Here is a 21,891-nt window from a genome sequence, read left to right as displayed (position 1 = left end):
AATAAAAAAATATAAGAAAAAAAAAGGATATATTCTTACACTAAGAATGTTTCTTCTTTTTCAGGAATTGTTTTTGTCTATAATTTTATTTCTTTATATTTTTGTCTGCATTATAACATAACACTTTTATTTGATCTTCTAAAACATATATAGCTTACATTGATGACCATTCTTTTCAAGGTCATCTATAGAATAATTTTTAAGTTCAAAGATTTTATTTACTTCCAGAGACTTTGTGTTTATTACCTTGGTTAAATTTTTAATATAAACTGACTTTAAGTTTTTAAAAAGTTTCAGAGTCACAGTAAATTAAGCAGAAAGCAGAGGAAGTTCCCTTATACTTCTACACACCACCCCACCACACACACGCACACAGACTTCCGTTACCAACATCCCCCGCCAAAGTGATATATTTAACGGATGAACCTACATTGACAATTAACATTCAACATCCATAGTTTATATTGGTACTGTGGATTTTGATAAATGTATAATAACATGTACGTACCATTATAATATCATACAGAACAGTTTCACCACTCTAAAAATCCTGTCTTCACCTATTTAATCTCCTACCCACTGGCAAGCACTGATCTATATTTAGTCTACATAGTTTTGCCTTTTCCAGAATGTCATTAGTTGGAATTATAACCTATGTAGCTTTTTAGAATGTTTTTTTTTCCACTCAGTAGTGTACACTTAAGATTTCTCCATGTCTTTCCATGGCTTGAGAGTTCATGTCTTTCTAATGTGGAATAATATTCCCCTGTCTGCATATACCACAGTTTATCCTTTGAACCAAGGACACCTTGGTTGCTTCCAAGTGTGCAGGATTTGAGGGGACATAGTTTTCAAATCATTTGTGTGAAATACAAAGGAGTGTGCTTGCTGGATCATATGAAAAGAGTATGCATGTGATACCTGGGTGGGTCAGTCAGTTAAGCCTCTACCTTCAGCTCAGGTCATAATCCCAGTTCCTGGGATCTAGCCCTGAGCTGGGCTCCCTGCTCAGTGGGGAGCCTGCTTCTCCCTCTTCCTCTGCCACTCCCCCGGCTTGTGCTCTCTCTGTCCAATAAAATCTTTTTTAAAAAAGAGTATGCTTAGCTTCATAAGAAATTGCCAAAATGTCTTCCTAAGTAGCTACACTGTTCTTTGTTCTCACCAGCAATGTATTGAGAGCTCCTGTTACCTGACATCCTCACCAGCATGTGGTGGTGGTAGTGTTCTGGACTTTAGTCATTATAATAGTTGTATTTTGGTATTTAATTTTTGTTGTAATTTAATTGTTGCTGCATTTCTCTGATGATATGATGTGGAACATCTTTTTTTTTCAATTTTATTTTGTATAGTTAACATACAGTGCTATATTAGCTTCCGGTGTACAACACAGTGATTCAGCACTTCCCTACATCATCTGGTGCTCATCACAGCAAGTGCACTCTTGAATAGCCATCACTTATTTCACCCATCCGCTCATCTACATCGCCTCTGGTAACCGTCAGTTTGCTCTCCATAGTCTGTTTCTTGTTCTCTCTCTCTCTCTTCCCCTCTCTTTCTCATTCTTTCTTTCCTTTACCCATTTGTTTTGTTTCTTAAATTCCACTATACAAGTGAAATCATATGGTATTTGTCATCCTCTGACTGACATGTTGCTTAGCATAATACTCTCTAGCTTTATCCATGTCATTGCAAACAGCAAGATTTCATTCTTTTTATGGCTGTGTAATATTCCATTGAATATATATATGATATGATATGGAATATCATTTAATATGCTTATTTGCTGTTTTATATCTTCTTTAGTGTGATGTCCAGGTCTTTGGCCCATTTTTTAATCAGATGGTTTATTTTCTCATTGAGTTTTAAGAGTTCTTTGTATATTTTGGATAAAAATCCTTTATCACATAATGTGTTTTGCAAACATTTTCTCCTGGCCTCTGGTTTCTCATTAACCTGACATGGTCTTTCCCAGAGAGAAGTTTTTAGAAAATCTTAATGAAGTACAGCTTATCAATTCCTTCTTTCATGCATTGTGCCTTTTGTGTTCTATCTGAAAAGTCATCATAATACTCAGGTTCATATAGGTTTTCTCCTGTGTTATCTTCTAGGACTTTTATAGTTTTGTACAATTACATTTTAGGTCCATAATCAATTCTGAATTATTTTTTTATGAAGGATATAAGATTTATGTCTAGTTTTTTTTTTTTTTTTTTTTTTTTTGCAGGTGGAAGACCAGTTGTTCCAGCATAATTTATTGAAAAGACTATCTTTCTTTCCCATTGTATTGCCTTTGTTCCCTTGTCGAAGATCGACTATGTGGGTCTATTTTTGGATTTAACTTTTGTGATTTAAAATTTCATTTTATTGGGTCTGCCTAAGTTGGTGGAAACTGTTACATCTTTTTGACATTCTTTTACGCCAGTATTCAGCTGATTCCTACTTATTCTTCATGTTTAAAATTAAATGCCAAATTGGATTATATGGTTCATGGTACATATAATTTCTTCATTTATTATAATCATAACTAATTTCTTTAGAAAATGTCTCTCATGTTAAAAGTCCTGTAAATGGGGAATGTATATTCTGTGTTACATGCATGTAAAGGAATACTACTGGCCATAAAAAGATGAACTGATACATACAACAATGTCGATGAATCTTAAATGCACTATGCTCAGTAAAAGTCATACTCAAAAGGCTATATATTCTGTGAATCTATATGGCATTCTAGAAAAGGCAAAATCCTAAGGATAAGAATCAGATCAGGGGCACCTGGGTGGCACAGCGGTTAAGCGTCTGCCTTCGGCTCAGGGCGTGATCCCGGCGTTGTGGGATCGAGCCCCACATCAGGCTCCTCCGCTATGAGCCTGCTTCTTCCTCTCCCACTCCCCCTGCTTGTGTTCCCTCTCTCGCTGGCTGTCTCTATCTCTGTTGAATAAATAAATAAAATCTTAAAAAAAAAAAAAAGAAAGAATCAGATCAGTGTTTGTAAGGGAGTTAATGTGGTGAAACTGTTGACTGGAAGGGGCACAGGGGAAATTTTGGAGCATGATGAATCTATTATGCCTATTGATTATATGCATTTGTCAAAACTAGCAGAATTATATATGAATAAGTTATGCATATTTTAAGGTATAATTGATATATAACAATTTTGTTTTTATTTTAAATACAGTATTTCTTCCAATTCCTATTTTACATTTCTCTTGAATAGGTGAAACTTATCCCTGGCCAATTTAACAATTTGTTTACTAATTTCAAAAATTTTAAAGTTAAAATCTCTTTGAGTCTCTGCATGCAGTTATCAACAATAGGAGTTAACTTTAGTTCTTCCTTTAAATTTTTTTTCTGGCAGATTTTCATGTTCTGGTCTTACTGATTTTTCTAGACACTCTAAGAAATATTGAATAGCAGTAGTGCTAGTAGATACCCCTCTAGTTCCTGATTTCATTTAAAATTGTTTTTTACTTGGAAAAAAATGTGTGGTTGGCTTTTGATAAGTCATCTCTGTTATACATAGAGTTTCCGCTTTATATTTTACTGAAAACTCTTATTTATATGGAATATATTAGGTATAGGAAATGTATTAGATTTTTAGAATCCTCTGATACAATTTTATAATATTTTGCTATAAACTCACTGCTCTTTCAAGAAAATAATTGAAATTCTTTTTTTAAAGAGATACCATTTAATTGAAATTTTTAAGTTGCTCCTGCAATTTTGAGGAAGATCGTAGCAACTAAATAAAATATGAAAGGGTGATTTGTTAAATCTGCATCTCCATTACAGGAGTACTAATTTGCAGATGTTTTGTCTTAGTGATCTGGATGAGTGAGATGATTCGTATCTTTCACACTATAAAAAGCTGGGCACTTTAGACAGTGTATCACTTGAATTTAATCTCAAAGGTATATGCTAGTAACCCTACAGTACACAGAAACTTAGGACATAGAACTTAAGATAAATATTGTGTCAAAGGCCACATAACTGGTAAGAGCAGTACTGGAACCTCAGAAGAGTATTGTCAGAAGAGTATTCTTGGCTGAGGGTTTTTTCCTTTCACCACTTGAATATATCAAGCCATTCCCTTTAGGCCGGTACAGTTTCTGCTGAAAATCAACTGATGCCTTTATGTGATTTTCCTTGTATGTAACTGTTTTCTCTTGCTGCTTTTAAAACTCTCTTTTTATTACTAATTTTGGCCAATTTAATTATGCGTCTTGGTTAGACAATCTTGGATTGATTTTTGTTGGGAGTTCACTGTGCATCCTGGATCTGAATTTCTGTTTCCTTCCCCAGATGAGGGACATTCAGCTATTATGTATTCAAATAAATTTTCTGCCCCTTTTTCTCGCTCTTCTCCTTCTGGGATCCCTATAATACAAATGTTTTTTGTGCTTAATGGTGTTGTTGAGTTCCCTTGACCTAATCTCATTTATTTATTTATTTTTTCTTTTTCCTGTTCAATTTGGTTGCTTTCCATTACTCTTTCGGCTCACTCATCCACTCTTCTGAGTCCTCTAGTCTACTATTTATTCCTTTTCATGTATTTTTATGTCAGTTACTACGTTCTTCATCTCTGATGAGTTCTTTTTGATATTTCCTTTTGTTGAAGATCTCACTGAAATCCTCCACTCTTTTCTCAGATCTCTAGTGTCTTTATGACCATTACTTTGAATTCTTTATCAGGTATGTTGCTTACTTCTGTTTTGTTAACTCTTCTGTTGTGATTTTTTTTTCCTGTTCTTTCATTTTGAACATACTCCTCTGTTTCCTCGTTTTGTCTAACTTTCTGTATCTGTTTCTGTGTGTTAGGAAAGTCATCTATGTCTCCTGACCCTCAAAGTAGTGGCCTTCTAAAGAAGAGGTTCTGTAGTGAGTGCCCTGTAATTCAGTGTTCCCTGTTCATTGGAACCTGGAGCTTCAGGGGTGTCTCCTATGTGTGTTTGATGTGTCCTGTTGTTACACCATGTTTGCCTTCAGTCCAGTTGGCAGCAATCATCCACTTTGCCTGCTGTGGGTGCACTGGGCAGGGTTTGGTCCTGGTGCTGTTAAGGGGTTAGTTTGGGGCTACAGAGGGCTTTTAGTTGGATATTAACAGCATTCATACCAGATACCTGCCCTTGGCCTATTATTTGGGGCTGCAGTCACACCGAAGTGCAGGGTGCTCTCTGTGCTGCCCCCTGAGAGCCTTTTGTTGGTGGGGAGGACTGGCAGTCTGTCTAGATGCTTGTCCCCAGTCCAGCCTGCCAGGGCTGCAGTTGTATTGATTGGTATGGCACTCTCTCTGTGCTGCCAGCTATTTGGTTCAGCTGCTGAGACTATGGGTGTACTGGTGTGTGTGGTAATTTTTCCCTCTCCTCGGGGCAGAAGTCACTTCATAATGGTGCCAGTCCCCTGGGGTCATCTGCAGGGTGTGATGGGGCAAGAACTGCTTTGGAGGAATACCTGCAGAGTGGGGTGGGTTGAATGGGGGCAGATCTGCAGAACAGAGGAGCAGAACGCATGGTGGTAGCAAGATAGGTGGAAACTGTTCTCGCGGGTTCTTGCCAGTGTCCATCTATCTAGGTTGGGGTGGGGGTCAGGTGAATGGCACCCACCAGTACTTCTGTTCTTGGAGAAGTCAGAAAAATCCTTGCTCCCGCCACACACGTTCTGAGATTAGTAAATAAATCTCTGATACCTCATCAGTGTTTCAAACTGCTGCTTCTATGCCTTATCTCTACTGGATTATTTGTTATACTGGGTCATTAAAGTCAGAGACTCAGTTTCCTACTGCCCTCAGGCTCTCCTGGAACTAACCCTGCTGATAGTAAAAACTCATGGAGTTAAGCCCCACTGATTTTCAAAGCCAAACATTACGGGGACTTGTCTTCTCAGTGCAGCTCCCTGCACAGGGTACCTGATGTGGTGATCTTCTCACTTCTCTCTGCTTTTGCTTATGGTGTTCCCTCCCATTTGTGGGGACTGTTGCAGGGGGTTTGGTTCAAAACTCTGTCTCCTGCCCTTTCAGATATGGTCTCGTCTATACAATTAACTGTGGAAGGTCTGTTCTGCTAGTCTTCAGGTCATTTTCAGAGTTAGTTTCACTGACGTGGTTGTTCTCTTGTGTGTGTCCGTGGGATGAAGTGAGCTCAGGATCCTCTACTTCCCTATCTTCTCAGAAGCTCAGATATTTGAAAATCTTAACTGTGTGAAATGATGGCCAATGGAAAATTTATTTGAAAATAATGAAAAGGAAATTTATGATCCAGTAATAAGTATTTTCCTAGCACCTCCTGGCTTCTTGTAAATAACCCCTGAAACTTTATGCTACAGGTGGCATAAAGTTTGTGTGTTCACTTTGATAGTTTTACCTTCAAAGCAATCTTCAGAAAAAGTTATCTTTATTTCCAACTTCAAGTTCAGCACTTCCTCCCAGTGTATAACTTGTTAGACACTCCAATAACAACAAGTGTAACTGCTTGGGTTATACTGATGAGTTTCATCAGCTAATTCCATTTTTGTACTTTCAGATTACTTGTCTGGTTTGTCACACACTTCCGTTGAGTGTTCAATTGTACAGTTTAACAATTAACAGACAGTTCTACCATGGAGCATTTAATTGTTCTGGTTCTATCAAATCCACTTGAATTTATAATACCTTCACAGTTGTCAACCTGTTCCTGTCATACTGTCCAACTTTACTTGAACTTCTTATGAAAAGGCTCCAATCTTTAATTACAAAGAAGAAATAGTCCTTCATTTGGTTGTATTGGGTTTTCCAAATATCAACTCCTTATGATATAAATTATACAAAACAATGCTTAGAATAAATTATTTTTTATTTAAAATACTTCTCATTAAGAAAATGAAATTCATTTAAATTCTATTTTGATAGTATAATTAAGTGATAAAAAATTATGAGCCTCAGAGCCATGTAACACCCGACTACAAATCCTATCACCCACATGAGCAAAGTAAATAAACACCGTAAGCCTCAGTTTCCACAATTATAAATGTAGGTATTAAACACTGTTGCTGCAATAATTAAGATAGGTAAGCAAACTAAATATTCCTATGTACTTGGTACATAGTAAAATAACAAAATAAAAAGGTAACTTTTTAGTAATACTAATTTCTATTTAAATAGGTACATATTGAGTAATAAGACATTTTCAACCTTGTTGGTAGATATCCAACTGGTATATCAGGCATAGTAAATATCTCCTTCCATTCTGTAAAATTAATCATTCCCTTGATGGTGTCAACTTTTGTAAGATTCTTGTCCACATCTTAATTAAACTTACCTGAAATAAATCCATATCCAGAACCAATAAAACTGATAATCTGCATACTATAGGTAGTGGGTCTTAAGCTATGCTTGTTAACAAGCTTAGACAACTTTAAGTATTTGAAGATATTTTCCCTTTAGCAATAGCAGCAACATTTTGACTAATTAGACTAATGATTTGGATACTCTTTTTATTGTCTTTTCATAGTACATTAATGCTATTTGTTGGGTTCCATTTTAACATTTGGCTGAGTGCTGGGAAAATAAGTCAGCAAAATCAATCAATTCTCCAAATATTACTGTCAGGTCAATACAAGACCATGTGTATAAATGTTCAAAATTTTACTTATTTTCATTGCAAAATAAAAGAAGATTTCTTCTTAGTTTCAAGAGAAAGTTCTGTTGTGATTGGATCCATATAGAATAATACAGTAACATGTCAAAGGATCTTCAAATATAGTGCAAAGAGCCATCACTAGAAGGTAACTTATTGCAGAGAACGCTGTGTTAAAAGGTGTGAGAAATTTGATTGAGTATGCACTGATCTTTAGACGTACACTGATACCATACTCTCATATCTTCTGCCTTTTTTCCCCAAAAGCAAAGCACACAGAAAGTAAATTCTATTTATTTATGTTTATTCTGCCATTGATAATAAAAATAAAAGCTTACTGACAATTTATCTTTATTTCATCTTAAACATTATCCATATGCATTTATTTCTCTGGTCCTTGAAGACAAGCAAAAAATCAAAGGTTTTATGGAATAAAATATCATCAAAGAGTTGACAGAAACAGAGTGACTCTCTTTCCTATTTTATAAGGATGGTTCTGAATTTTGTGTGGAGTTTAGTCAGTGTAGCAAGAATAGAATCAAGGCTGTATCTGTTTTCTGCATTGTTCATTGGCAGAGATGATGGGAGTTAGACTGTGTGGTAGCAGTGGTGGAAGTAAATCTGGAAATATTGATTGGATACATTGGTTGGACTCCTAATTAATAAACTCAAAATGCTTCTTTTCTTTATAATATTTGCAGTCACACAAATCTAACTTTTCAGTTTATTTTTTCTTTCTTTAGAATCAGATTGCTGCTATCCCTTGAAAATAAGAGACAATTCAATAAATGTCTGTTGAATAAATAAATGAGAGAAATATATCTCTTTTCTGTTTTGTAGATCCATCTTCACATGCAGTGTTGAATAATTTATCATTACATCGTACTCTGGTAAGTTCAGCATGCTTCATAGCTTCAAGGTCATTTTTTTTTTTTAACTGTTGTTATCTAAGTAATCCTAAAATGTGGCATGGAGTGTTGGATTTAAACTAATCTTTTCTTGTGTAGTTTTCTAGCTGATATCATGTCTTTTAAATGTCACCAATGCTAACCTTTATTGTTGTATACTGATCAAATACACTGCAGGTAAATTGTTACATCAGTCTTAACTCACTTTATGAGATCTTGGATAAAGTGCAAGAAATTATAAAAAATTGTATAAAATGAGAATGATTTCTAATGCTGCTATTATTTTTATCCTTACATGTTTTTGAAGGAAAAATACTAATAACTTCATGTTGAATATATATGTAGGCAATGAATGAAAAGAATGAAAAACACATTTTCTTAAGAGACTGTTAAACTGGCTTTGAAAACTGTAGTGAACATACCCTTTTTTTTTTTTTTCTGGCACTTTCCCTCTTATTTTTCTGAGAACAGTGTTTTTTCTGAATCTGAAAGCCATAAGGTGTTAAGATGCAGAGCTCTTAGTGAATATACTCTCTGCCATGTGGAGAAAGTTGGTCTTCAGGGAAAAGGAAAAATGCAACGTGCAGTAGACATACATGGAGAGACTTTGAGGCAGGAGACTCAGATGAGTCCTGACAATGTTAAAGCCCTGATAGTACTGTCCTAGGATTCTGTTAGATACAAGTGTCTTACAAAGTTCCAGCTTAATATGAGCTGGATTTGTAATAGAGACTTAAGTAATGCAATAAAAGACGAGCTCAGGAATACTTGGAATGATTCCTCATTGTGAATACTTTAGCAAGAATATTTAAAATATAAGAACCTACAATTTAAAAGAAATCTATAGTTTTTCTATATTGTCAATCTATAGATATTATAATCTTTATTGATAGACTCAGCTACTCCAAAACACTACAAATAAGGAATATCATCGGTGATGTCCTTCAGACTCATGGCTGAAATATAAAATACTATTTCCAAATTTATGTCTGTAGGTCAGACTTTTTCACTTGAGTTCATACTCCTACAACTCATTTTCATATACCCAACATCTCCACTGAGATTTCAAAAATACTTCTGAAACTCAACATATCCTTTTCTTGTGTAACATGTGCAATTCATCTTCAAATCCTGTTGGCTTGACCATCAACATCTGCTTATGACCTGATTTCTCCTTGCCACTGTCAGTTATTTTCTTGCCACAATTATTTTTCACCAAAATATTTCACCACCTTTTGAATCCGTCTCCCCATTTCTGCTATTGTCCCATTCAGGAACGAATGGTTATTTTAAAACAAATGAGATCATCTTACCCCCTAGTTAAAAAGACTTTGATAACTTTCCCTCTCTTTAGAGTAAAAGCCAAAATCAGAAAGACGGCTAATGGAAGATAGGCTTCACCCCCAATCCCTTCTTTTCTCTGACCCATTTCTTACCATCTGTGGACTTGTTCCATGATTCAGGATCATCTTCACCTAGGTGACCATGAGTCTTGTTCTCTAACATTCTGTAGTATAGTATCAGGGTCCAAATATTGATTCATAAACTTTCTAAAGTATTGAAAACAAGCATTTAAATATTTTGAATTAGGAGATTTAACACATGGGATTGGTTTTACAAGTGTTAGAAATGCTAAGAACCCATAGGTAGCAGCAGGAGGAAACCATCAAGCCTTGGGCAAAAGCAGACCCTGGAAAGAGGCAGTGTTATCAGAACTTAAGTCCTGGAGTTGACCAGAAAAATTCTAAATATGGTTAGCCCAGCCAGTAGGAGTTAGAGCCACAGAAGCAAGGCAGTGCTGGACATACTGACCAAAAGAGGTTGGGGGGGGGGGACAGGAAATACCCTCTTTTCTTTCTTCCTCCTACTCTTTAGTTCTCCCATCAGCCAAACCATCTAGATACTGCTGGCCTAGATGAGAATCCCTGAATACAGAGCAGATCAAGGGAAGACTGAGCAATGGATCTGAGGACAAACAAGTTTCTTCCTGAATCCCTTTGTCCAGCTCTTTTTTTCACATATCCCCCCCTTTAGTCTGGCCTTTTCTGAATACTGCATCTAAAGTTGCACCAACCCCCCCCACCCCCAATGGTTTCTATCCTTTTTCTTATGTAAATTTTCTCCATAGTATTTATCATCATTAAACATTATATGTTTTACTTTTTATAAAATTTGAAAGTATGTTTTCCTTTGCCTGTTTCTCCCAGTAGAATGTGAGCTTTTTTTTTTTTTTTTAAAGATTTATTTACTTATTTTAAAGAGAAAGAGAGGGAGAGAGAATCTCAAGCAGACTCTGCACAGAACATGGAGCCCAACTCAGGGCTTGCTTGATCCCACAACCCTGAGATCATGACCTGAGCCAAAACGAAGAGTTGGAGGCTTAACCAACTGTGCTACCCAGGCATCCTTCAAATGGGAGCTTTTAAGTGTCTAGACCATTACTTGTTTTGTTCTCTACTGATTCTCTAGCCCCTAGGACTATATCTGGCACATAGTAATTGCTCATGATATATTTGTAACTGATTGTGCAGGTAGAGTGACTATGAAAATGGTCTTGCACTGAAGAGCGTACCTTGAAATAGAGAAGTTTTAAGAGATGTTTGGTCCCTCTCACAGAGCTAGTTAATTTATACTTCAGATGCAATTTAAAAATGCTAGGTGAAATTATATTTTTGCATATTGAAAATTCCAAGGAACTGGTTGGACATACAAAACTGAAGCATCCCAACAAATAGACAAATTCATGACCAAAAGAAACTAATCGAGCTATCCAATAATTAAAGTAAAAAAAAAAAAAAAAAGTACCCCAAACAAGCAAAATCCAAGTTCCACTAGAGGATAAATAGATCTTCATATCACTTAATACATGACTATGTTACTGCTTCTACAGAAACTGATGGTCATGGTGGTGACTTGAAGCATCAGAAAACATTACACACATTTCACTCACCATCCAATAAAGATGTTAAAGTGTAATCAATGTACTTCTTAAAAATTTTTCACGAAAGTGGTGCACCTGAGTTGCTCAGTCAGTTAACTGTCTGCCTTCAGCTCAGGTCATGATCCCAGGGTCCTGGGATTGAGCCCCTCATCAGGCTCCCTGCTCAGTGGGGAGCCTGCTTCTCCCTCTCCTGCTCCCCCTGCTTGTGCACGTGCTCGCTCGCTCGCTCGCTCTCTGTCAAAATCTTTAAAAAATTTTTTCCATAAAAGTTGTAAAACTAACATCTTTTATTTATAAGGGTGTAAACTTCTAGAAAACTTTTTCATAGGAAATTTCCTTGTTGCTGGATAAATGAAATTGTTCTCGGTGTGTGTTTTATATATATAATGCACATATAAAATATAATAAAGTATCTTGAAAACTGTGACTTTAATCAGAGGATATAATTTTAAATGATATTACAAGTTGTTTGACTTTGGGCACGTTATTAAACTGCTTTGAAATTGAAGTTTTTTCATTTACAGTTTTATTGAAAGGATTAAATGAAATGACATTGATCTTTTTAATTACCTAGCACACTACCTAGCACATAGGGAATGCCATTTTAAGTCTTTGCAGTTATGTATACTCAAGTACAGTTGAGCATATAAATTAGAAAATTGCATTTGGTTAGATATTTTTATAATCAACAGTATTTTGAGATAGATTGTTTGAAATATAATCTACAGTAAAACTCCAAAAGATTAGGTAAAATAACTGCCAAAATAGAAATGGAATAATTCTGGCATATGTCACTGATTTGTATTTTTATTAAACCTCTTTTGAAAACAGGATTTTGGAATATTTTCTGTCAGATTAAAGTTAAATTACTACTTTGGTTATAGTCATAATGTCAAATGAAAGTTCTCATTTTTAAGTTTCTTTAATTTTCATAGATTGATAATATAGTTAGGTGGCATTTTCTCTAAATTTTTTGACATCTCTGGTATAGACTTGATTTAAAAAGTTAGTTGCTCTTTATATTTCATGATGACCATTTCAACATAATTGCCTAAAACAAAATTGATCAGATGATTATGTGTTACTCTTTTAAATGTATGCAGTTTGGGACTATAGCAATTCATTGGCCTATTTTTTTCCCCAAACACAAGCATAAAGAAGATGAAGATGCAGTTTTGATTTAAGACATTAAGACTTTTTTTTCCGTGAAGCGTTAACTACGTTTTCCACAGTATCTGATTTTATTGTTTGGGGTTTTATTACCTCAAGGTGTGAAATGTGTGGTAATTATCAGTCCCTAGTAATTTGCAGGAATACATTGGAAGCTACTCAAATGCCATTGATCTCAGGGTTGTGATGAATAGTGTGTATACTTCAGAAAAGTTTAACTCTGCTACTAAAATTTAATCACAAAAGTGTATCAAATACCGATGTCTAAGAGATAGGAATAACATGGGTAAGATGAACTGAAGTGATATTTTCTAAGTGTGAAATCTAGAGCATGATAAATAATTTCTGTAGATTATTATATACTACAGAGGAAATATGGGGGAATGAAATAGACATTAATACACCCACCTCTATACTTTTACTGCTATATCTACATATTTTATAGTGATAATTGTTCATTTATCCAAAAAGGTTTTATTGAGCTTCGCCTACGTACATAACATTATGCTTTGTCGGAAACTCGAAAGATAGTTTTGTTTGCCTTTATAACTTAGGTGATAACTAAATATGTGATAATAAATATAGCACAAGAGAGCTGTATTTGCAATCTCTATCCTGCTTTACCCAGGTGCAAGCACTAGGATGTGTATGCAGCCCTGTCCTACTCTTCGACTAGAGAATCAGGCTGAGGAAAATAGCAGGAGTTTCCATTTCCTAGTGAGATGAAGAAAGAAAGAAATTGCACTCCAGGTTTGGGATGGTGCTCACGGGGTGCTTTGCACACACCGTGGCTTTAGCCTTCTTTCTCTGGTTTGCGTGCAGTGATCCAGTTAACAGGGATCCTTTGTTAATCCACACCTCCAAACTTTCCTTGCCTTGATTGATTTTTGCTACTTGTCAGTAGACTTTAGCCAGCCACTTAAGCAGGGCCACAGTATTCATCCTAGTACAAGATACTGAGAGAATTTGGTAGTGGAAGAAATTCCAGTTTGGCAGACTAGCTAACACTTCATGGAAGAATTTACCATTGAACTTAGCTTTGATGAATACAAAGGATTTTGGTAAACAAAGCCACAGAGAGAGTGCTTTCTAAACAAAGAACAGTATTTAAAAAATAAATACAAGCCAGCATTTAGAACATATACAGGAAAATTAAGGAGTCATAAAAAGTCTTGTTTGGAGAGTAGGTCATGGGTAAAAAAAAAAAAAGCTAATAGAGAAGTATGTATATCAGATTATAGACTGCCCCATATCAGACCTCATTCCAGTTCTTCAAAATGAATACCAGCCATTTAATATTTTCATAATCTTTGCTAGAAACAAGGAGTAACACTGCTTAGCATATCCCGAGACCAGTAATTTTTAAGAATACCATTTCTGAGTCTCACTTTAAAATTAACCTCCACATCACATGTCTTGCTGTCCTCAAACTTCGAATTATTCTTCTGAAACAGGCAGGTTACCTCTATGACTTGCTTTGAAGTCTCAAAGTTCCCTGTGTAAGAACCTAATCAAACTGTGGGGAAGAAAGGGAAAGGAAAAATATAAGACAACTTCTTTGTTAATGCCAGCCCATATTGAGGGCACTGTCCTTATTTTCTGGCTTCCTCTGCCTTTTTTGAGATAAAGTCTGGAAAGACCCTGACTCTAACACACCTCCCATCCCTTCTTTTCACTTAGAAGATGGTATCCAAGCTCCATTCCCAAGAATGAGTTCTCTCATGGCACTTCCAACACCTGAAATAGACTACAATGAATATGCAAAATCTATACTTGAACTTTGGACTAATCAGTTTTTCTTAAACGGTAAACAATTTATTGGAAAGATTTGAGAACTCTCACAGATTAACAACAACAAAATCTTGTGAAGAATAAGGCTTGTGAGAAGGAAGGAAACAAAAGAGTTAGGACATACCAGAATGCTGCCACTACTCCTTGTCCAGGAAACATACACAGGCCTCTCTGTAGATTAGATGTTGCTACTGCCATTAGATGCAGCTGCTGTTCAACCCTCCACCTTGAGTCTAAGCACCCTGTCCATTTTTTTCTTGCACTATTCACTCCAGAATGTCAAGTTCTCCAAAACACCATATGGTTAACCATAAAGTTATGGCCCTCATCCGCAAATCTGCCTTGAGAAATTGGAGTCTACCTGTCACTAAAATTTAGAAAATGGAGCATTCCTCGAAAATATAAAGGTTCAGATGCAGGACAAAAATAAAAATAATGACAAATGCCCATTAGGTCTACCTTTTGACTACCCAGCCTCCACATTTTTTTAACTTATATTTATAAAATTAAAATGCTCCAGAAATCTTCGGGTTTTTTAATTTCATATTATACCATATACTATCAACCCTGTTTAGTGTGCAACACTTCTGAGTCCAGGTTTCCATAAAACATCAAGCGAACAATGTTAATTATTCCTAGATCTATAAATGAGGACCTCCAATGCAGAATCACTAGTAAATTCACCCTAAAAAATTCACCCTATTCTAAAGTTATTTCCATACACCTTTGTAATCCATTCTCATATTTACTGCCTAGATTTTTGCTGATGGAAATTAGCAAAGTCCTGCAGTTCATACACGTAGCCATCTCTTCCAAGTTTTGATTTTGCAATTGGCCGCCTAGGAACATGATGGAATGTGATTCTAGATATAGAAGTCTGTAGGCTACAATTGGTCATGAGGAAACTTAAATTTCTCAAACAAAAAGAATTGATATTGCGCCTCATAGATATGAGAATATTACAAGTCTGATAAGGGGAGTCCAGTGGGCTTTGGGATTTTGGGTTAATCTTGGGCTCTTTGGATTTTTATGTGTATCTTCATTGCAGTGCTTGTGGTCTCACTTCTTTCTGATAACTCCTCTAAATTTTACATAAGAGATACGGAGAGGTCATGATTCAACAGATGTTGTAATCTCATGGTGTGCAGGATCAAACTCTGACTTTGGTTTTGCCTACTCTGGCTGGAAAAGAAATAAGTTCTGTTAGCATAGGCACAGAAAGACACTATGACTCATTGTTAGAAGGAGTCAGTGCATTCCATGTCCATGAAATTCACATGCCCTTCCTACTCTTCATACTTTCTTATAGTAGGGGGTTCACAGACTCCAAAGACATTCTGCTAATTCATCTTTGGGTGAGTATAGGAGATTATTTAATTAGCTATTTCCCTTCTGCAGCTAGATGCCTTCCGTTGACTACCAATAGAATTTTCTACCTTCTGATGTATACAGCTTAGTTTACCAAGTCATAGACCCCACATTTCCCTGAGGAAATTCTACCTTCGGTCCAGATATGGTCCCTGGTTCAATTTATAGATACTGACCTACTTAACTCAGGCAGAAAATACTTCACTAGAAGCATTTTTGCATAGCTCCCTAAAATTGTAAAAAAAAAAAAAAAAAAAAAAAGTTTGAAAACTATATTTTGAAAATGGCCAAGAACCAGTGGGATTTAGGCAAAAAACCCATCTGGCCACAATACCACATGGACAAAGGCCACCCCTATAGTGACCATCTGTACAACGTACAGATCTTGTCACTGTATGCAGCTAAATATTGCTGTTGCTGCCACAGATTGAAGCTCCTTCCTTATGACATTTTTCATGAATTACATCTCAAGGTGGTTACATCTAATTGGCTGAACCTGAGTTACTTGCCCTCATTTTAGCTTGCACATGTAGGAAGAAGAAAATAACTATTTTAGGCTGGCATGGTAGGGAGACGCTCAGTCTCCTCAGGGGCTTACATTGTGAAAAGTTGCCTCCTAAATAGGAAGAAGTTTTCATAATAGGAAGTCTTAAAAGAGACCAACATCCACAGAAAAGTTGATAGTTGTGTCTTCCCTGGTTTTCCTTGCATTCCTGTTGGATAGCTAACAAACAACACTTTTCCACCTTGAGTCCCCCTTATCTTAGAATTCACTGTAGTGATATCCACAAGAACCCTACCGTCTCTCCCTACCAGGACCAAGTGTTGATGTTGTGGGCTTTTTAGAAGGTAAGAGGAAGCTGTTGGAGTCTGTGAGCAGGACAATGATGCATACAGTCAGTGTGATCCTAGAGGATATTACCTGACAGGAAAGATGGATGGTGGGCCAGCCTGTGGAAGTTGTTGTTCTGTTTTAGATTTTCTCATAAAAAACAAAATGAGAGGTAAGGCGGGACTTCAGTAGGTTTGTGGACGTAATAAAATAAAGCTAAAGTAACCTTACTGAGGTTCGCTACACAAAAGATGATGTTTAATGACATGCTATCTGAAGAGAAGGAGTTAAAATATATACACAGCTTTTTTAGCATGGATGACTAGAATGGTGGCAGAAATAGGGGAGTCAGGAAGAGAAATTTATTGTAGCACAGGGGCTAAATGATGAACAAGGTTTTGACTATTTTCAGTTTGATGGGCTATTAAAAACAAACAAGCAAGTGTGGGACATTGGCAATGCAGAAGTGCTGCGTGCAGTCCTTCATGATTTCAGTTTATTTGTTGGTTTGATTTATTATGATAGGTGATTGCAAGCTCTCTAAGGAACATGAGATGAGATGGTGAATGGCACTGAGCTTATGAGTTAATGATCATAAACAAGCAATGGATTGCTTACGAGACTGATGTAAAACCTAGAAAATAAACTTCTGAAGTTTTTTTTTAAGTATCTGACTCTTTTTTTTTTCTGATGTAAAGTTAGATGATTCATTAATTGTGTATAACACCCAGTGCACCATGCAATACGTGCCCTCCTTACTACCCATCACCAGTCTATCCCATTCCCTCACCCCTCTCCCCTCTGAAGCCCTCAGTTTGTTTCTCCGAGTCCATAGTCTCTCATGCTTCATTCCCCCTTCTGATTACCCCCCTTTCTTTATCCCTTTCTTCCCCTACCGATCTTCCTAGTTCTTATGTTCCATAGATGAGAGAAACCATATGATAATTATCTTTCTCTGCTTGACTTATTTCACTTAGCATTATCTCCTCCAGTGCCGTCCATGTTGTAGCAAATGTTGAGAACTCGTTCTTTCTGATAGCTGAGTAATATTCCATTGTATATATGGACCACAACTTCTTAATCCAGTCATCTGTTGAAGGGCATTTCGGTTCCCTCCATGATTTAGCTATTGTGGACAATGCTGCTATGAACATTGGGGTGCATATGGCCCTTCTCTTCACTACGTCTGTATCTTTGGGGTAAATACCCAGTAGTGTGATGGCTGGGTCATAGGGTAGCTCAATTTCTAACTTTTTAAGGGACCTCCATACTGTTTTCCAGAGTGGCTGTACCAACTTGCATTCCCACCAACAATGTAGGAGGGATCCCCTTTCTCCACATCCTCTCCAGCAATTGTTGTTTCTTGTCAATTTCTGCCATTCTAACTGGCATAAGGTGGTATCTTAGTGTGGTTTTGATTTGAATTTCCCTGATGGCTAATGATTTTGAACATTTTTTCATGTGTCTGTTAGCCATTTGTATGTCCTCCTTGGAAAAGTGTCTGTTCATATCTTCTGCCCATTTTATGATTTGTTTATTTGTTTCTCATGTATTGAGTTTGAGAAGTTCTTTGTAGATCTTGGATACCAGTCTTTTATCTGTAGCATCATTTGCAAATATATTCTCCCATTCCGTGGGCTGCCTCTTAGTTTTTTTGACTGTTTCCTTGGCTGTGCAGAAGCTTTTGATCTTGATGAAGTCCCACAAGTTCATTTTATCTTTTGTTTCTCAAGCCTTTGGAGATGTGTCATGAAAAAGGTTGCTTTGGCCGATGTCGTAGAGGTTGCTGCCTATGTTCTCCCCTAGGATTTTGATGGATTCCTGTCTCACATCAAGGTCTTTCATCCATTTGGAGTTTATCTTTGTGTATGGTGTGCGAGAGTGGTCAAGTTTCATTCTTTTGCATGTAGCTGTCCAATTTTCCCAGCACCATTTATTGAAGAGACTGTCTTTTTCCCACCGGATGTTTTTTCCTGCTTTATCAAAGATTAGTTGCCCAAAGAGCCGAGGGTTCATTTCTGGGTTCTCTATTTGTTCCATTAGTCTATGTGTCTGTTTTTGTGCCAGTACCATGCTGTCTTTGTGATCACAGCTTTGTAGTACAGCTCGAAATCCAGCATTGTGACGCCCCCAGCTTTGTTTTTCCTTTTCAACAGTTCCTTGGCGATTCAGGGCCTTTTCTGTTTCCATACAAATTTAAGGACTGTTTGTTCCAGTTCTTTGAAAAATGTCATCGGTATTTTGATCAGGATAACATTGAAAGTGTAGATTGCTCTGGGTAGCATGGACATTTTAACTATGTTAATTCTTCCGATCCATGAGCATGGAATAGTTTTCCATCTTTTTGTGTCTTCTTCAATGTCTTTCAAGAGTGATTTTTAGTTTCTAGAATATAGGTCCTTTACATCTCTGGTTAAGTTAATTCCAAGGTAATGTATGGTTTTTGGTGCTATTATAAATGGGATGGATTCCCTAATTTCTCTTTCTTCAGTCTCATTATTCGTGTATAGAAATGCAACTGATTTCTGAGCATTGAATTGTATCCCGCCACATTACTGAATTGCTCGTTAACTTCTCATAGTTTGGGAGTGGATTCTTTTGGGTTTTCCATATAGAGTATCATGTCTTCTGCAAAGAGAGACATTGTGACTTCTTCTTTGCTGATTTGGATACCTTTTATCCTTTTTTGTTGTCTGATTGCTGTTGCAAGGACTTCTGGTACTATGTTTAATAATAGTGGCGAGAGTGGGCATCCTTGTCATGTTCCTGATCTTAAGGGAAAGGCTTCCAGCTTTTCCCCATTGAGAATGATATTTGCTGTAGGCTTTTCATAAATGGTTTTTATGAGATTGAGGAATGTACCCTCTATCCCTACACTCTGAAGGGTTTTAATCAGGAAAGGATGCTGTATTTTGTCAAATGCGTTTTCTGCATCTAATGAGAGAATCATATGATTTTTGAATTTTTCTTACTGGATAAAATCTAAGACACTGATAGATTTGCGAATTTGAACCAGACTTGCATCCCAGGGATAAATCCCAGTTGGTCATGATGGATAATCCTTTTAATGTACTGTTGGATTCTATTAGCCAGGATCTTGTTGAGGATTTTGGCATCCATATTCATTAGGGAAATCAGCCTGTAATTCTCCTTTTTGATGGGGTCTTTGCTTTGTTTGGGGATCAAGGTAATATTGGCCTCATAGAATGAGTTTGGTAGCTTTCCTTCTGTTTCTATTTTTTTTTTTGAAATAGTTTTAGGAGAATAGATATTATTTCTTCTTTGAATGTTTGGTAGAATTCCTCAGGAAAACAGTCCGGGCGTGGAGTTTTGTTTTTTGGAAGGTTGTTTATCACTGACTCAATCTCTTCATAATTAATTAGCCTGTTTAAAAAATCAATTTCTTCCTGTTTCAGTCTTGGTAGTTTAGAGGTTTCCAGGAAGGCCTCCATCTCTTCCAGATTGCTTAATTTATTGGCATAAAGCTTTTGATAAAAGTTTCTAATAATCCTTCCAATTTCATTGGTGTTGGTTGTGACCTCTCCTTTTTCATTCATAATTTTATTAATTTGGGTCCTTTATTCTTTTGGATAAGTCTTGCCAGTGGTCTGTCAATTTTATTAATTCTCTCAAAGAACCAGCTTCTAGTCCTGTTGATCTGCTCTACTGTACTCCTGGTTTCTAATTCATTGATTTCTACTCTAATCTTGGTCAACTGCTTCCTCGTGCGTGGATTAGGCCTGTCCCTCTGTTGTTGTTCCAGCTTCTTGAGGTGAGAATATAAAAACTGCATTTTAGATTTTTCTATTCTTTTGAGTGAGGTTTGGGTGGCTATGTATTTCCCCCTTAGGACTGCCTTTGCAGTATCCCATAGGTTTTGGACCGTTGTGTTTTCATTCTCGTTGGTCTCCATAAATTGTTTAAATTGATTTTTGATTTTCTGGTTTATATAATCATTCCTGATCAGGATGGTTCTTAGTCTCTAAGTGTTTGAGTTTCTTCCAAATTTTTCTTTGTTGTTGAGTTCCAATTTCAAAGTGTTGTGGTCTGAGAATATGCAGGGAATAATTTCAGTCTTCTGGTATCAGTTGAGACCTGTTTTGTGTCCCAGAACATGGTCTGTTCTTGAGAATGTTCCATGGGCATTAGAATAGAATGAGTATTCTTTGGTTCTGGGGTGTAGTGTTCTGTATATATCTATGAGGTCCAACTCGTCGAGTATGGCATTCAAAGCCCTTGTTTCTTTGTCGATTTTTTGCAGGGGTGTTCTGTCTCTTTCTGATAGTGGAGTGTTGAGGTCCCCTACTATTAACTTATTTTTATCTATATGTCTCTTTATTCTGGTTAAGAGTTGGCTTGTGTATCTTGCTGTTCCCCTGTTGGGGGCATATATATTTATAATTGTCATATCCACTTGTTGGATACATCCTTTAAGAATAATATAGTGCCCTTCTGTGTCTCTAACTATAGTCTTTAGTTTAAAATCCAATCTATCTGATATGAGAATTGCTACCCAGCTTTCTTTTGAGGTCCATGTGCATGAAAGATGGTACTCCATCCCTTTACTTTCAGTCTGAATGTATCTTTGGGTTCAAAATGAGTCTCTTGTAGACAGCAAATGGATGGGTCATGTCTTTTTATCCAATCTGCAACCCCGTGGTGTTTTATGGGAGCATTTAAGCCATTCACATTGAGACTGAATACTGAGAGATATGATTTTAATGATGCCATGTTGCCAGTAAAGTCTTTGTTTGTATCGGTTGTGACTTTCTGTTCTGTATCACTCTTGGGGCCTTTTTACCTTTATAGAACCCCCCCCCCTTAATATCTCCTGTAGGGCTGGTTTCATGGTTATGAAATTGGTCAGTGACTGGCGATTCTGGAAGGTCTTTATTTCTCCATCAATTCTGAATGACAGCCTTGCTGGATAAAGGACCCTTGGCTGCATGTTTTTCTCTGAAAGAGCTTTAAAAATGCCCCCCCCAACCCTTTCTCTCATTCCAGGTCTGTGTAGACAGGTCTGATGTAATTCTGATAACTTTGCCTTGGTACATGAGAAATTTCTTTGCCCTGGCCGCTTTCAGTACTGTATCCTTGGATCTAATATTTGTGAATTGCAGCACTATGACGTGACGTGGCGTAGGTTTGTCGTGGTTGAGCTTGGGAGGGGTCCTCTCTGCCTCTTGGACACGATGTTTGTTTCCCTTGCTAGATTAGGGAAGTTTTCAGCTACAATTTGTTCAAATATCTCTTCTAGACCTCTGTTTTTCTCCA

General features: G+C 36.7%; 1 long non-coding RNA gene across 3 annotated transcripts in view; it reads left to right on the top strand.

The window, feature by feature from the left end:
* LOC148107128 (uncharacterized) overlaps nucleotides 1-21,891 on the top strand; it is a 258,097-nt gene that overhangs the window by 66,371 nt on the left and 169,835 nt on the right. For all 3 annotated transcript variants that reach the window (XR_015723016.1, XR_015723018.1, XR_015723017.1), the window contains exon 2: nucleotides 8,448-8,497. This is a non-coding gene — a long non-coding RNA (uncharacterized LOC148107128). The remainder of the gene's footprint in view (nucleotides 1-8,447; nucleotides 8,498-21,891) is intronic.

This window comes from Ursus americanus, chromosome 35 (genome assembly GCF_024610735.1).
Source record: "Ursus americanus isolate L20-20 chromosome 35, mUrsAme1.1.p, whole genome shotgun sequence".
NCBI classification, from domain to species: domain Eukaryota; kingdom Metazoa; phylum Chordata; class Mammalia; order Carnivora; family Ursidae; genus Ursus; species Ursus americanus.
This window is presented reverse-complemented; position numbering and strand designations above follow the sequence as displayed.